We start from the raw sequence: 15,851 nt of genomic DNA on the forward strand, positions 1-15,851 counted from the left end.
ACTACCATTTTCGTATTCACAGAATGCACTTACTCATTTTGGTATTCACAGAAGACACTTACTCACTTCGGTATTCACAGAAGTTAGGAGTCCAAACTTTAGGACTTCTAAATGCCTTCTGTGAATACCGAAAGTCTTAAAATTAAGATTTTTCTCAGTTTAGGAGTCCTGTTAGGACTCCTAACTTTACTACTACTAAACTGAGAAAAATCCTAATTTTAAGGCTTTCAGTATTCACAGAAGGCATTTAGGAGTCCTAAAGTTAGGAGTCCTAACTTTACTACTACTAAATTGAGAAAAATCCTAATTTCAAGACTTTCGGTATTCACAGAAGGCATTTAGGAGTCCTAAAGTTAGGAGTCCTAACTATACTACTACTAAACTGAGAAAAATCCTAATTTTAAGACTTTCGATTTTCACAGAAGGCACTTAGGACTCCTAATTTCTGTGAATACCGAAATGAGTAAGTGCCTTCTGTGAATACCGAAATGAGTAAGTGCCTTCTGTGACTACCAAAATGGTAGTAAGTTTAGGATTTTGTCTTAAGTTAGTTCTGTGAATCGGGCCCTTGGTGTCTGGCTACAAGATAGGCTGTCACACCAACTCTATCTTAACTCACTGACAACAAGAATTGTGTCCCTGATGTCAGCATTTCAGTGAATACATCGAAAAACTACAAAGCCCGATCTTCCGGTCACTACTCAAAGCAATAAAGTCCAAGTTCATCTCAACACTTTTCTATGGGACAGAAGCCTTTCCAGGAAAGTTTGGGGCTTTGTTTAACTCTGCTCAAAACAAGATATTCTATCCTTGTTCCATCTTCCCCAGAATGTGTTGCCTTCTTAGATTCATCTTGAATTCAGCCTGAAAAGCAAAGATCTAAAAAAAAAAAAGGCTCATTACTCAAACACATGTTGCTCCTAATATTGTAAGGCGAAGACACATTACGTGCTTTGATGTGGAAAGAAATCCAAACTGGTCCTCAAATAAATTCAAATAACTGGGACCGGGCCCTTGAGCTGGTTCAGAAGGACCTAAAGGCAGAAGAGCTACCGGATCCATCACTACCCCACAAGTCATTTAAGAGTGCAATAAATAAACAAATTAAAAAGTTGTCATGGCACAAAGTCAAGGAGGATCTCAGCCAAAGAAGACTCCAATGGACGATTAGTAACTCTGGTAAGCAGCCTTGTCCACAGCTATTTTTAACAACTGTACTCAGATCTTTCTACAAAAATAAGCTACTCAGTTAGCTCTTTAGTCTAAGTAAAACAATTTAACATTCCCCAAAATCGCTGGCGAAAAGTTTGATTACTAGGTGTAGACTATGCTATTTACATGAAGAAAGCTTGTCTCACATTTTACCAATCCATCCCAATCTTTTAGCAGAATGTAAGTCATTACAGAAGAGAATCTTTAATCAGCACAGTATTAGAACATGTCGGCATGCTTTACATTTTTGTATGGAAAGTGAAACTCCACAAATAATAGCTGCCGTTATAAAATTCATTTTCAAAGCGGACCGGCTTTTGTCAGCAAAAGGCCCAATGACCGCCACGTAGTTCTTCAATTAATTAACCTGAATAAATATAAGTCTGTAGTTCTGATCATACTGTGGAAACAGAATGGCACAATTACACTTTTAATAAATTTGTAATAACATTGATTATTCTGCCGGCTGGTCAAGAAAATTATAACACATAGATGTTGAGACATAACTTGCCCAAGTTAATTTTACTGTACTATTCTCTTGTTGAATTTTGTCCAAATCCCTCATGCATTGTATGCAATTTTGCACAGCTACGTCTGCAGTTTAACTTGGAAACAAGGAAACAGAAGGGCACAGCATCACTTTAACCAAACCCATAACTCTGTTGACTTTATCTGCCATACTGTGTTTTGCTAATGTGAATCGGGATACATAGTTGTGGAGACATCATGTGTAACTAGTCAGTCTAATTGGACTGTGAATTTGAGGAATCTTGTATAAAATTCTTCTGCACCTTAAGGAAGGATACACATACATCGCTGTACTTTATCTTGGATTAAGGCTGCACCAAACTAGACACTGGGAGATTTTATGATAAATATTCTAAATAGATAATATTGAACCCTAGGTGGTAAACTCTGCTCTGCTCGCAGAGTTTGCGGAATTCGGACACTCCGCAGAGGAACGCGGAATTCCTGAATTCCACCATTCGGGCGTGAAGCAGAGTTTTTTCCATTTGCATCTTCTTTTGGCGCTCAACACGAGCGTCAAGACTCTCAGGTCACTTGCAAGCACGCGCAAGACTTCCCACACTGCCAGACAGCTCCCACAAGACTTCGCACTCACTCACATAACTACTGGCAGCGACGGCACCAATCTAGTTTTCTAAGAGCCAATCGTGATCACAAACGGAGTGGCCAAGCAACTTTTCTACTTGAGAATGCAGCTGAGAGGCATTTGGAGTGGCTTTTTCTTACCAAACTGGCCATTGGAGTTGGTTTTTGTGCGAGAAGCCCTTTTTTAAAAGCATTTTTTTTCTCAAACCATAAGGAAGTGCCCAGCGACTCAAACTTCCTGTTCCTGTTCAGCAGGCTCCTCCTAGTGCTTTGTCCCTCTCCTGGTCACTTTTCATTGGGATTTGGAGCTGGATGGATAACTCTCCGTGTCTGCTGCATATATACCATTGGATTTAAGGAGTTTTTTTTCGGGGTATCACAAGTAAGCTGAAAAACTAGTGTTGCCAGGAGACAGGCATTCTGCTCCATTTTTACCCCACAGGTTAGTTTATCCACATGAAGCCTTGTTTACGCTATGATGTGAAGCTTCATGTAGGGAGCATAAGTGGGCTCCCGAATCCTGCCCCTCACACTTCATTGACTAAACCCTACACTGAGGTGTTTGACCTTTTACAGGAAGAATCGACTAATGTTTTATTCCTTACGGAGACATGGCCCTCCGAGGACTCTGTGGCCATACCAGCCCTGGTCCTCCCCGTCGGGTATGCAATAAACAACCTGAATAGAGAAGTGGGGGGAGCATTGCAAATATACATAAAGCGGTCTATACCTGTAGCCTCATCCCCAAAGACATTCCAGACTGTGTCTGATATTCTTAACTTCCTTAGCGACATAGCAGCCTGCCAATTGGTCTAATTGGTCCCAGGGCCGACCCACCTTGCGGGCCATCTCCTTGACCCTATTTTCTCGAATCTCCAGTCCTTAGAGGTGCTGCCCCCCCTTCCTATGTCCTGGACGGATCATTCCCTTATTTTCCTGCGATTATAGCAAGCTCGTCCCAAACTGCAGCTGCACCGCAACCCCACACTTAAACGTCCCTGGCATAAACTGGACCCTGCCGCCTTTTCAGAAACCTTAAGCACACAGCTTCCAGAAAGGTCCACCAAAATTGAAGCAGCTAATGATTTTTTTCTAGGGTGGGTTACCCAAGCATTGGATAACTGCATCCCGATTAAACTGACCTACCCAAAAAGCGCACAGGCTAATGTCTGGTTCAATGATTCCCTAACTCTAGCCAACACGATTTTAACTCAATACCTGGAAGTGAAATCGATACTGGGCACATCTCAAAACAGTTTCTGGCCACGCCACAATACCGAGTCCGCTCTACTGGCAGTTATAGAACAGCTACAGACCTCTTTAGATGAGGGCAGAACCACGGCATTAATTCTGCTTGATCTGAGTGCAGCCTTTGACATGGTCTCCCACAAGATCTTGCTCTATCGTCTGGTGGAGATCATCTTTTTTTCAAGTTATCGCCCCTCCTTTTTTCTCCCGCACACACCCATTATGTTGTGCGTCCCCCAGGGGTCAGCATTGAGCCCTACTCTATTCAACATCTACATCAGACCACTGACTCTGATGGCTAAAGCCCGGGGCATTTCTCGGGTGTCAAACGCTGATGACACCCAGCTGGTGATCACCTTTCTAATAACCCCAGCCAGGATTCAGCAAAATTTTAAGAAGGTCTAACTGCAACTCTGAGTGGATGGATGACAACTATTTGCAGTTGAACTCTACCAAATCTGAAATCCTCCTGGTAGGCAGGAATTCTCAAGTTTGAGGTAACTAGTAGTGGCCTTCTGCTTGTGTTGTACCCCCCTGCCCAAACCTGTGGTTAAGAACTTGGGAGTACGGGTGGACAAAGATCTCTCCTTTGAGACTCATGTCAAATCAGTGGCAGGCGCATGTCTCGGACTGCTACGTGGTCTAAAGCCAATTCTAGGTCTCTTAGACTCTGAAATCTGGCAGTTAATCATCAGTCTACCATCATGACTAGATTGGATTATTGTAATGTGCTACTTTTGGGATCCTACAAATCTGTGATCAAAAGTCTTCAATGTGTCCAGAATGCTGCTGCCCGCACTCTGTTCTCCCTTCCTAAACATTGCCATGTTTCCAATCTCCTCTGACAGCTAAACTGACTTCTCATGGAACAAAGAATACACTTCGAAGCTCTGTGTATCTTCTACAAGAACTTTTCAGGCATATGCCCAGGGATCTTGAGTGATATGTGCTCTCTGTATGTACCCACCCACGCTTTGCACTTAGCAGATCTGCATTTGGCCAGAGTACTGCAGATACGGGGGCCAGAGCGGGTGGCCGTTTGCTCAAGGCACTGGCACCCACCCTCTGGAACTCCTCACCTCTTTCTATCTGCAGCACCCCTGATCACTGGACTTTTAGAAGGATGGTGAAGACCTGGCTTTTACCCCAATCATTAAAATTCTCTTTGACTCTTCACTATATTTGACAGTCAGCACTGGGATGCCCCGTTGCTGGGTCAGCCATGCGCTTTATAAATATCATAACATATAAGGGTGTTGTTTGTTTGACTGGGGGCATGCACTCGGATTCATTTCTTTAATTCGGTTTTTAAAATTTATTGTGGTGGGTGGCCTGCAGTTTTAGTAGGGGCCTAGTTTTTTTTTGCATGAAATTTATCTTCTTTTGTAAAGGAAAATGCTGCACAGTTCAGTACATTTTCTTTTTTCTTCTCCAGGTTTTTTAATAAGTTTGCAATATTAATTGATTTGATTAATTCACTATGTGGCCTAGTTTGCAAATAAGCCTTCCAGCCAGCAGGCCCTGTACTATTCATGGGCACATGAAACAATTGTTTCTGTGGTGTCTGTAGAAATGAAACATCATTTAGGCAGTGGATGTCATTGGAATAAAATACAAAATGTGAATTTTGGGTGTTTTTTTATAACATTTTTTCCACACAAAAAGTGTTTAGGTGGAGTAATGCATTTGGAGGATGTTTGTTGTTGTGAACATTTTTAGACCTATAAACATTAATTTTTGGCATTGCTGAATTAATGCTGTGTTCTCTGTGTTACCATGCCTCTTTTGTCTGGCCACTGTGTGTGTGCATGTGTGTGTGTGTGTGTGTGTGTGTATATATGTGTGTTTGGCATAGGCCCCCATTTGACTTTGTTGTTCAAGAATCAGTATGTCAGGTGGCATGGGGTCATTTTGTATAGTCGGCGTCCACCTTAGGCCTGTCTGTGTTCTTTGTTTTTCAGGCCTCCTGCTTGATGTTGTTGTTATGACAATGTGGCTGGTGGCCATTTTGTGTAACCAGCCAGTGTGCTTTCCCCATAGGCCTGCATTTGTTCTTTGTTTGTGGCCATGCCCCCTTGCTGGTTGTTGTTGTCAGACCATGTGGCTGGTGGCCATTTTGTGTAGGCAGCCAGTGTGCTTACCTCATAGGCCTAAATTTCTTTTTTCTGTGGCAATGCCCCCTTGCTGGTTATAGTTCTCTGACCATGTGGCGGTTGGCCATTTTGCATGGGCATCCAGTATGCTTTTGCCACAGGTTTGCATGTGTTGTTCTTCTTTCATTATGTTGCGGCTATGCCTCCTTGCTTGCTGGTTCACCATGTGGTTGGTCAGAGGCCATTTTGTGTAGGTAGCCAGCGTGATTTTGCCATAGACCTGCATGTCTTCTCTTTGCTCCCAATGTCTTTGTGCTCTGTGTTGTTGTTGCTGATGACCATGTGGCAATGGCAGGCAGCTATTTTGCGTGTCCAGCCAGTGTGGCCCTTTGCCATATGCTTGCATGGATGGTTCATCAATGAGATAGCAGTTAAATAAATAAAAGTGAATGATATGCTTGAGGATAGTGTCACTTATTCATAGTTTTCTTAATTTAATTTTTTTTCAATGTTAGTTTTAAATAAATGTTTTATTTATTTTTTATTTTTGGGGGATTCTTTTTTTTTACTATTTTCATAGCATCTGGCATTAATATATCAACTCCCTGTCTGCTATAGGTGCCCAAGAGCAATCATTGTGTAAGGATAATTCAATTGTTAATGTATTTGTCAGCTGCACCTCCCTGCGTGCCACATCCCATGTGATGCATTGCACATAAAGAAAATAGTTACAGGAGTATTGTTTTGTTGTTGTTGCTTTTTCTAATCCTTCTCGAGTGTACAGTCACCTTGAAAGTTCATGTTGGTGTAGTTTTTTCGTTTTCAGAATGAACACTGTATACGATTGTGAATTATTTTTAATCACTTCAGTAACCACACTGAATAATATTGCTTGTTTGTACTACTACTTGAACAGCAACAATGACATGTTTCACTGATGTTTTTCTTGCGTTTTTGTTTTTAGGTTCACAAGAGAAGAGACACCACCCACAGTACTGCCAGACAGAAGGCCTATGCAAGACAAGACATGTGACTGACTACGCAACAAATTCATCTCTTCACCTTGTCGTGAAGCTAAGTGCCACAGACATCTGACAGCTTTAAGATGGCCCCAAAGAAAGATGCTGCCAAGAATGTGGCTAGTGGGTAGCAGAAGAAGCAGATTTCCACCACTGGCATGCAGACCACAACCTTTTTCAGGAAAGTTGTGCCTGCTGCACCTCTCTCCTGTGAGCAAGCTGAGAGCAGCACTCATCCATCAAAAGCACCACCTTCCTAACCTAAGCCCAGGGCCATGTCTGTCAGTTAGGCAGCCAGCGCAATCATGTTTATGCTGATGAGTAGCGATGTTGAATTGGATTAGTCCCTTTCACAAAGTAGTACACAATCTTTTTCAGGAAAGAAAGCAAAGTAGACAGCAGTTGCAGGCAAACATTGATTATTCTAAAGTTGGAGCAGAATAGGAGGTTGCTTTTCCTTCAGAGAAAGAAGTTGAACCTCCTCTTTTAGAATCATTGGCTCCCACATCTCCAGCAAGGAAACGGAAGGGTACTGCAGCACCATCTTCTTCAAGCAGCACCATTTCTGATGATGATGATTATGATGATAGGGACATAAAGTGGATCCCAACAGAGACCAGGAGACATCAGGAGAGGCAAAGGAAAAGAACTTTCCAGAAATACTTAGAATTATGGAAGGGGATGAAGAGGAGGATGATGATGATGAGGTAATCATGGTGGAAGGTGACACGGAGGAATCTGACATTGCTATTCAACCAGCTCTGAGGGATGTGGCACAGGTAGCACCGCTACAAGCTATCATATTTCCAAAGCCCCAGCTGAGACCTGCACCAACCCTTGCCTCAGAAAAAGCAGAGAGGCAATCAATGACATGGCCACCTCTCTCCAGTTTGTCTTCAGGTATTGGCAGTGGGAATGTAAAAAAGTACTACTCCTCAGTTTGGGACTTTTTTTACAGTTATAAAAGATGGGGAGCACATTGCAGTATGCACCATTTTCCACACAAATGTTTGTTGAGGTAAGCCTGGTCCACATTAGTGTACTGGAGGCCAGACGGCCCATATGAAAAAACACCACGCAATCAAGTGGGAGGAGCACGTTAAAAAATTGCTGAGCATGGTCGTGGTGGTGGGGATGCCAAGGAAGATCAGCTACAAGTCCAATCACGGCAGATGGTGATGATCAGGAAGAAGAGGGTGACATCTTCGCACAAAACAGCCCTGTCCCCAGCAGTGCACCAGCAAAATAAATCCACCTCAGCGACTTCACAATGGCACAAGACGACTCAGAGTGAGATGATCGAGACACTGCAACATACAGTGACTGTTTAAACACCAAGAAACACAGTGAGTCTACCACTAGCATTTACTTCTCAAAAGATGCCTGTGTCGTTGCCTCAAGTAAAGAAGAAAATCCAGACTACTATTATGTGCATGTTTAGGCAGGAGGTGCCCTATGAGTGAAACCAAACAACTGCACGTTTGTGCAATGGGAAGCAGGCAAAATGTTAGTACTGGACCTCCTCGCTTTTTCATTTGTGGAAGGAGTGGGATTTTTAGAATTTGTGGCAGCCATCTTCACAAAATGGACAGTACTAATTAGGACCTATTTTGACAGAGTGGCTGTTCCGGTGCTGCATCACAATGTGTGGCAGTTGTTTGGACAAGCTTTGCAGCAAAGTGTTGTTCACACCATCCACCTGATGACAGACATGAAGACCAGTTGCGAGACGACTTACAAGTGAATCATTTCACACTGGATCTCTTTTGCAGGGGTAAAGCAAAAGATATCTTTAGATCTTGGCCCTGAAGAAAGTTTTAAGAGCATTCAGTAGCATGCAACAGTGGCCATGTTTGCAACGGAGAAATGACATACAGCTATAAACATCTTTGAGGAATTTAACACCAAGGTGTATGAATGGCTGCGACTCAGAGGTCTTAGAATTGGATTTGTTTCCACGGATAATGGGAGTAACATAGTGAAGGCCATTCCAGACAGAGGTTATTTCAGGGTCCTGTGTTTGGTCCATTGCATCAACCTCTTGGTGCAAGACTTCCTCAAAAAGGAAGACATAGTCAGCAACATACTGACCACCTGAAGAAGAATCTGCACCCATTTCAGCCATTCTTTTAAAGCCTGGAAGCAGCTGCAGATTATTCAGCCTAATAATCGAGCACCAGTTAAAGCCATAAAGCAGGAGGTGCAAACAAGTTGGAACTCAACCCTTTACATGCTGCAATGTCTGTTTGAGCAGCACAAACAGATCAATGACTATCTCATTCAAAGAGGAGGGGATGCAGTTGGTAAAGCTATGACCATGGATACGGGCAAATGGGGCCTAGTCAAATGCCTGACATAGATGCTATTCCCATTTGACATTTTCACATGGGAACATGGCAAGAAGGGCAGTATGCTGGGCCAAGCTATCCCATTGCTGCATCTCTTACAAGATCATGTATAGAAGGCATCTGAAAGGTTTGCTTCTGCAGGTGTGAATGAAAACAGAGAAGCTCATGCCTTGATTGAGAGCTTATTTCTGGGCTTGGCTTTTAATGTAAGGCCGCAACATGATATCATCGAGTCCAAAGAGAATATATGTGCCACACTACTTGATACATGGTACAACAAAAATCTGCCCACTTTCATTCCTTTTTCTGAAGGGGATGTTTTAAAATACAAGAGGTGGATTGTAGAGCAAGCCAGAGACTTGGAAGAAGAACGACAGGGACATCAAGCCCCACCCCACAGTTCTGGGGTGCAGCCTCAACTTCCTAAGAGGGCAGTCTTGTCTCACAGCAGCCAACAACACCAACAACCAGAACACTGGAAACAATAGCAAAAGAAGGACCGGTCCCAACCTCTGCATTTAATTGGTTTTAATTGGCAGGGCTCAAGTCCAGTGCAGAGGCGATGGCAAAGCAGGTAGAGCAAGTGGCAGCACCAATGACCATCCACAGATTTCCAGGAGTATATGGATGATCCAAAGAGGTCTATGTGGATCATAATCCATTGATGTATTGGTATGGGAAGATGTGCCAATGGCCAGAGCTCAGCAGGTTGGCAATAAAGCATCTGGCTTGAACTGTCACCAGAGTGTCTGCTGAGCTTGTGTTCAGTGCAGCTGGTGCAGTTGTCACAGTGAGAAGGACCAGTCTCTCACCTCCAAATGTGGAGACTATGATTAAAATGAACCAACATTTTACACCACACAATTACACCATTCCTGAAACAGCAGCACAAGAGGAGAAAGAGGGTGATTGGTCTGAAATTGAATCAAATGTGTTAGCTGACCAACTTCTGGGTCAACCACCTGAGTTTGAGGATGAATTCTACTTCCCGAAATAAGTATGCCAGTGCCCCCATAGAACTTTTCAAGTTGTCTCATTGAACTTAGTTTTATCTTTGCAATAAAAATTTAAGAAAAATTAGCTAGGGGAACATTATTATTTTTGTGTCAGATTTATACTTCCCCACATTTTTTTTATGAGTCATATATATCTTGCTGGATTGCAGTTGGACCAGTGTGCATTGAAGAAGCCTCCACAATTCCTTCATGACATTGGGGACAATGTATGCCCCCTTCACATGCCTATTGCCTAATGCCTATCTGTTTTTGCATCACTTGGTACTAGAACGGTTGCCCCATAAAATAATTTATTATGACAGGACTGTCTGCCAATACCAAATTCCAATGTGTTGCCTGCATCAAAGATGATTGAATAAACAATATCTGAACTACCCGTGCTTGCCTTGGATTGGATGAGGTAACTTCAACTATTGCAACAGTGAGTGACTGATTGCATGAGTGATGATTTAAGTTGATTGATGATTCATGTGGTGTTAGACATTCAGGGAGGATGTGTGTTATTGAACTGTCATATGGGAAATTGAATATTGATATGCATTGTTTGGAGTTTGAGTGATGGGCATCTATTTTATTTTCCCTGTAGGTGATGATGATCAGCCCTTTCACACGTATCCAGATGTAATTAATTGCAGGGGTGTTCTCGTTTCTTTCGGGTTCTTCAGACACAAGAACAGTCAATTTAGTTCTCAAACAAAAACCTATGAAAAATACTGCAATTCTCTTTCATTCTCTACTTGTTCTTCTACAGCAGTGTACTGCACTTCACGTCTATCTTGCTCTGATCCTCGCGATTCATGATGATGAGGATAATGACAGGTTTGGTTCTGGTATGGGGTTACTCGGAGTAACTCAGGACTGGAGGAGTATCATGGAAGAAGAACTCAAGGCCTGACTGGGAGCTGCAGGGCTACCTCAACAACACACAGTAAGAAGCAAGAAGTTATCGAACGTCGGCTTCAGTTCAAAGGTAAAGCAAGAGTCTGAGGCCTAGTACTATTCAGCCAATTGGAATAGAGAGAAGTGTGTTTGTGAAATGCTGCTCTGTGTGTATGTGTGTGTTGGACTTGCGGCAAAAGTAAAACTCTGAGAGCCCCCTCTTGTTTTTTTTTTGCTCTGCCTCTGAGTCTTCTTACCTTGGTACACTCCTCATGAAGCTGACCTTCCTTCTCTCCTTGTCCTTGACTCTAAAATACAGTTTCTCTTTTACAATCCGCAGGCCTTCTTCTAGTCTCCAACACGAATGAAAGGCAAATTCTAGATGAGCTCAACAACACTCAGGCTTACCTACCAGACCAGTGCAGAGAGGCCACAAAGAGTGGACATTCCTGAGGAAAATGCAGACGCACCATCCAATTTTGCAATAAAGTATCATTTTTCTTTTAACAATCATATTAACTAAGAGAAATGAAGGGGTGGGTTCACTCCCTAACCTAGAAGACAGAACATTTGGATGTATGGTAAATTGGGTCTCGGCCCGTGGCAGAAGGACTGTTTGTAATGCATGTATCTGTACTATGTCCTGCGCCTTCCTTTGTTTCGTTCTGACAACAGAATGATGGCGAATGATGTGCTGCTGCTTATTGCCCAGATGAATGTTGCCTTTGTGTTGTAGTGTCTTTGTAAAACATTTCCTGGTTGGCACAGGTAGGTACTTGTGACAAGCAGGGAACCTTTCCTCTAGTCAGGGTAAGGGGTTACACTCCTAAAATAACCCCTGCTCACCCTCTAGGTAGCTTGGCGCGAGCAGACAAGGCTTATCTCAGAGCGTTATAGGTTAAGCATTTGTGAACACATACAGTAACCCAGTGACAACACTACAAATGGACACCACACAGATAGGTATATTAAAAATAAGGATTCTTTATATAGGATTATCACAAGACCATTAAACGATTAAAAATACACAATACGGTTGCTTAGTTGGTAAAAGGTTGCTTAGTTTCTCTCAAGTTCTTAAATGCGACACTTTAAGTCAATGTACCTTACATGCGACACGCAGGGCAACGAAAGTGTTGCAGCGATGCAGATGCGTTGAAGTTCTTGGTGCAAAAGAAATAAAGACGGGATCTTCCAGATGCGTGACGCTTCTCCGAGGTTGCGAGAAGGCCCGACTCGATGCGTCAGCTACAGCGGCGTCACCTTTGACGAGATGTGACGACAGCGGCCTTGGCAGCGGCACTCTTCTCCGACGTTGTGAGACGCTTCCGCTCGATGCGATGCTGCAGCGGCGACACCCCTTCTGCAAGGTGCGGCAACCGCGGCTCCGACGGCGGCGCGCTTCTCCGTGGATGCGAGACACTTCCGGACGATGCGAGACGCTTCCGCTCGATGCGATGCTGCAGCGGCGACACTCTCTGCGAGATTGGACGGCAACAGCTTCGACGGCGATACGCTTCTCTCCCTTGTGTCGCGCTTCCAGCTCCTTGCGACACGCAGTCCCTCAGAAGGCCCAACAACAGCAGCAGGCACTTCCAAAAGACTTTGGGGAGCTGGGGATGAAGTCCACTGGTCCTGGGACTTCGTTCAGGGGGCAAGCTCAGTTCAAGCCCTTGGAGATCTTTAAGCACAAGTTGAAATAAAAGTCTTTGTAGTCTTTTCTCCTCTCCTTCAGCAGCAAGGCAACCACTGCAGGCCAATCCCCCAGGTCAGGGACAGTTACTCCTCCTACAGCTTTCCCAGTTCCTTCTCTTCTGGCAGAGGTTCTTCTTGTTTCAGCAGGATCTGATCTAATTTCTTGGGAGCAGGGTCCCAATACTTATACCCCTAATTCCTTTGTTCCTCTGGGGTAGAGGGGCCTTTGCCCAGTCCAAACCAGTTCTTGAGCACTCTGTTGACATGACTCGGCCTTTCTATTCAGGGTGCAGGGCAGAGACATCAGCCGCTCCGCAGGAGGCGGCGCCAGCATTGTGGTAGCAGAGCACAACCCTATTCAGAGCCCAGGTGTACTCCTCCCACCCATCTGACTGCCAATCTTCCTATTCACCACCAGGCTACCTAGCCCTGCCCCTCTGGGTTTCCCCAGCCCTGTCACTCACACAACCAGACAGGCAGATACACATCATAGCAGAGGCGGGCTGAAATGGTCAGGCAAGCAAATACCAACTTTCTAAAAGTGGTATTTGCAAACACAGAATATTAAAATAAACTTTACTAAAAGATGTATTTTATTATTCTGAGTTCAGGCATACTAAACTCGAATTTCTACCATGTTCCCTGGGTCTGTTAGGATCATAGAATGTAACAATTCTGACAGCCCATTCTGGCCTATGGAGAACAGGTAGCCTTACAATAGTGAAAAACGAAAATGGCAGTAATTCACTATTAGGACATGCCACACACATCAGGGCATGTCCTACTTTATGCTTACAATGCACCCTGCCCTTGGGCCTACCATAGGGGTGACTAATATGAAGTTAAGGGAAGGTTTAGGGACTGGGAAGTGGGTGCACTTACCCAGTCAGCATGACAGTACCAGACTGCACGCAGGTTCTGCAGTGGCAGACCCTAGACACATTTTACTAGGCCGCTTCTGTGGGTGGCACAACCAGTGCTGCAAGCCCACCAGCAGCATTTGTATTTACAAGCCCTGGGCACTCCTGGTGCACTTTACTAGGGGCTGACAGTAAACCAAATGAACCAATCATGGAATCCAAACAACATAAACATTTTAAATAGGGAGAGCATTTGCACTTTAGCACTGAACAGCAGTGGTAAAGGGCCCAGAGTCATAGAATAGCCAACAACAGGTCAGAAAAAGTACAGGTGGAAGGCGAAAAGCCTAGGGACCATCCGGCCAGATGGGCCAGGTCCAACAATTACCCATCTAATTATCAAACTCCTAACTCCTAACCTTCTTCCCCCGAGCTGTGTGTATTATTGAGCTGTGGCTTAAAATTACACCATCAATGGATCACACACTTGGTGGGGCGGATGTGTTGAAAACTGTAGGATCTTCGTAAGCAGTAGCCCACACCAACCCATTACCAACCAGAGCATTAAAAAAGATCCATAATTTCTTAGATATAGAATGAAGAACATCAGTCTTCAGCATCATCATCACTAACCGTAAACGCCTAGCCTAAGCTTGTTGACTCCAGATTTGAGTCCATTTTTGATAACTTGTTGATTTCGCAAATAATACTGCGAGCTCCACATTATCCAAAACTTACCAGTATTGGTAATTTTTCTATTTTAGCACAATAAGGTATTCTCATTGTGTGATCATCACCACGTACTACTCAGGTGGTGTCAATTGTTTGTAAATCATTGAAAAATATATATAACCCACTTACTCAGTCTATCTACTTCCATTTACTTGCCTACAATTGATAATTATCAATCAATCATTCAGAACAATCCTACAGTTGGATCTCACCTGGGTGGAACTGGAAGTGGGACCTCGCTTGTGAAGTTGGGATGCCTTCCCTTTTATTTCTGCAAGTATATTCAGTTAAGACAACTAGTACGGCTATAATTTAACTTAGTAAGAAATAAATTAACTTCTACAGTTTTTTATCTAGATAGTTCAGACCCTCGACACAATATAGCCTAGGTCATCTCATCATCGCAGCATTCCCCATAATGGTCAAGATAGTTAGAGATGTATAAGCCTAGACTCTATAACTAAGTGCTACAATATATCTAGTCTTAAGTTACAAGCACATAAACAGGCTGCATAAAACTACTTGAAGGCAGCATTGCAAAGTAAAAGTAAAATAAACTACTTCAAGCATAAATTTAGAATATAAAAAATATTTTCTCCCTTTATTTATTTAAAAAGCAACCCACACTCTCCACCCAAACAACATGCCCACCCCTCTCCCAAACAAAACTGACCCCAGCCCCAAAATTCAAAATGTTCATCAAGTCTCTAGAGTCCCACGCCCAACTCCCTTCCAACCCTCTCCACCTAGCCTCAACTAGCAACTAGGCCTGGGCAGTGAACTCCACTCTGTTCGTGGAGTTTGTGGAGTTTTCTGCACTCCGCAGAACTCACGGAGTACAGAAAATCCACTTCACGTAGTGCCAGCTGAGTTTTTTCCCTGCTCGCACTCGCTAATAGTAAGTTCGCATGCTCAAGCTGCCGCTCGGGTAGAATTTCTACCCAGCCAGCAGGAAGACTAGCCAGACCAGCAGTTCGCACTACACTCCACCTATTGCCGAACTTCGCAGAGTTTTTTTGTAACTTCGCGGAGTTCCGCGTAGCAAAACTCCACAAACTTTTCCCAGGCTTACAAACAACAAATCCCTCCACCAAAACAAAATATTAAAAAAGGGTTAGAAAAGGGCATTATGGATGTCGGTTCAGAGCTCGTCCAGGCTCTGGTCTGTTGAGGTTAGCCGGCCATCAATAGTGTTCAGCCGCTGCAGGATGTGGTGCAGCAATGGCCTGTTGCCATTCTGGTGAGTGGTGGCAGCAATTGGCTGGCCGCTGCGGTGATGAGGGTATGGTCCGAAGGCTGGAGGCTGAGAGGGAACGGCTGCACCAGGGCCCGGGAGCTGAACATTGGTCTCCTCCTCCTCCTCTTCCAGGACCACCATCCACCGGTATTCAAGCTGGATATGCTCCAGCATCTGCTGCTGCAAACGGGCAGCTCTCTCCTGCCTCTCGGGTGGTCCGGCTGGGAGAAAAACAAAAAAGACAAATTGTAAATAATGCTCTTTGGAAACAATTGTTTTAAATAACAGTGTGGCACAGTAGCAGTACATTGCTGGTCCCCCAGGCCCATTGGAATTTATTTGATGTGATGATTATAATTGGGAGAATCACAAGGCCAAATTTATGTTTTCTTTTACCCA

The sequence above is a fragment of the Triturus cristatus genome, chromosome 2_2 (genome assembly GCF_964204655.1).
Source record: "Triturus cristatus chromosome 2_2, aTriCri1.1, whole genome shotgun sequence".
Taxonomy (NCBI): Eukaryota; Metazoa; Chordata; class Amphibia; order Caudata; family Salamandridae; genus Triturus; species Triturus cristatus.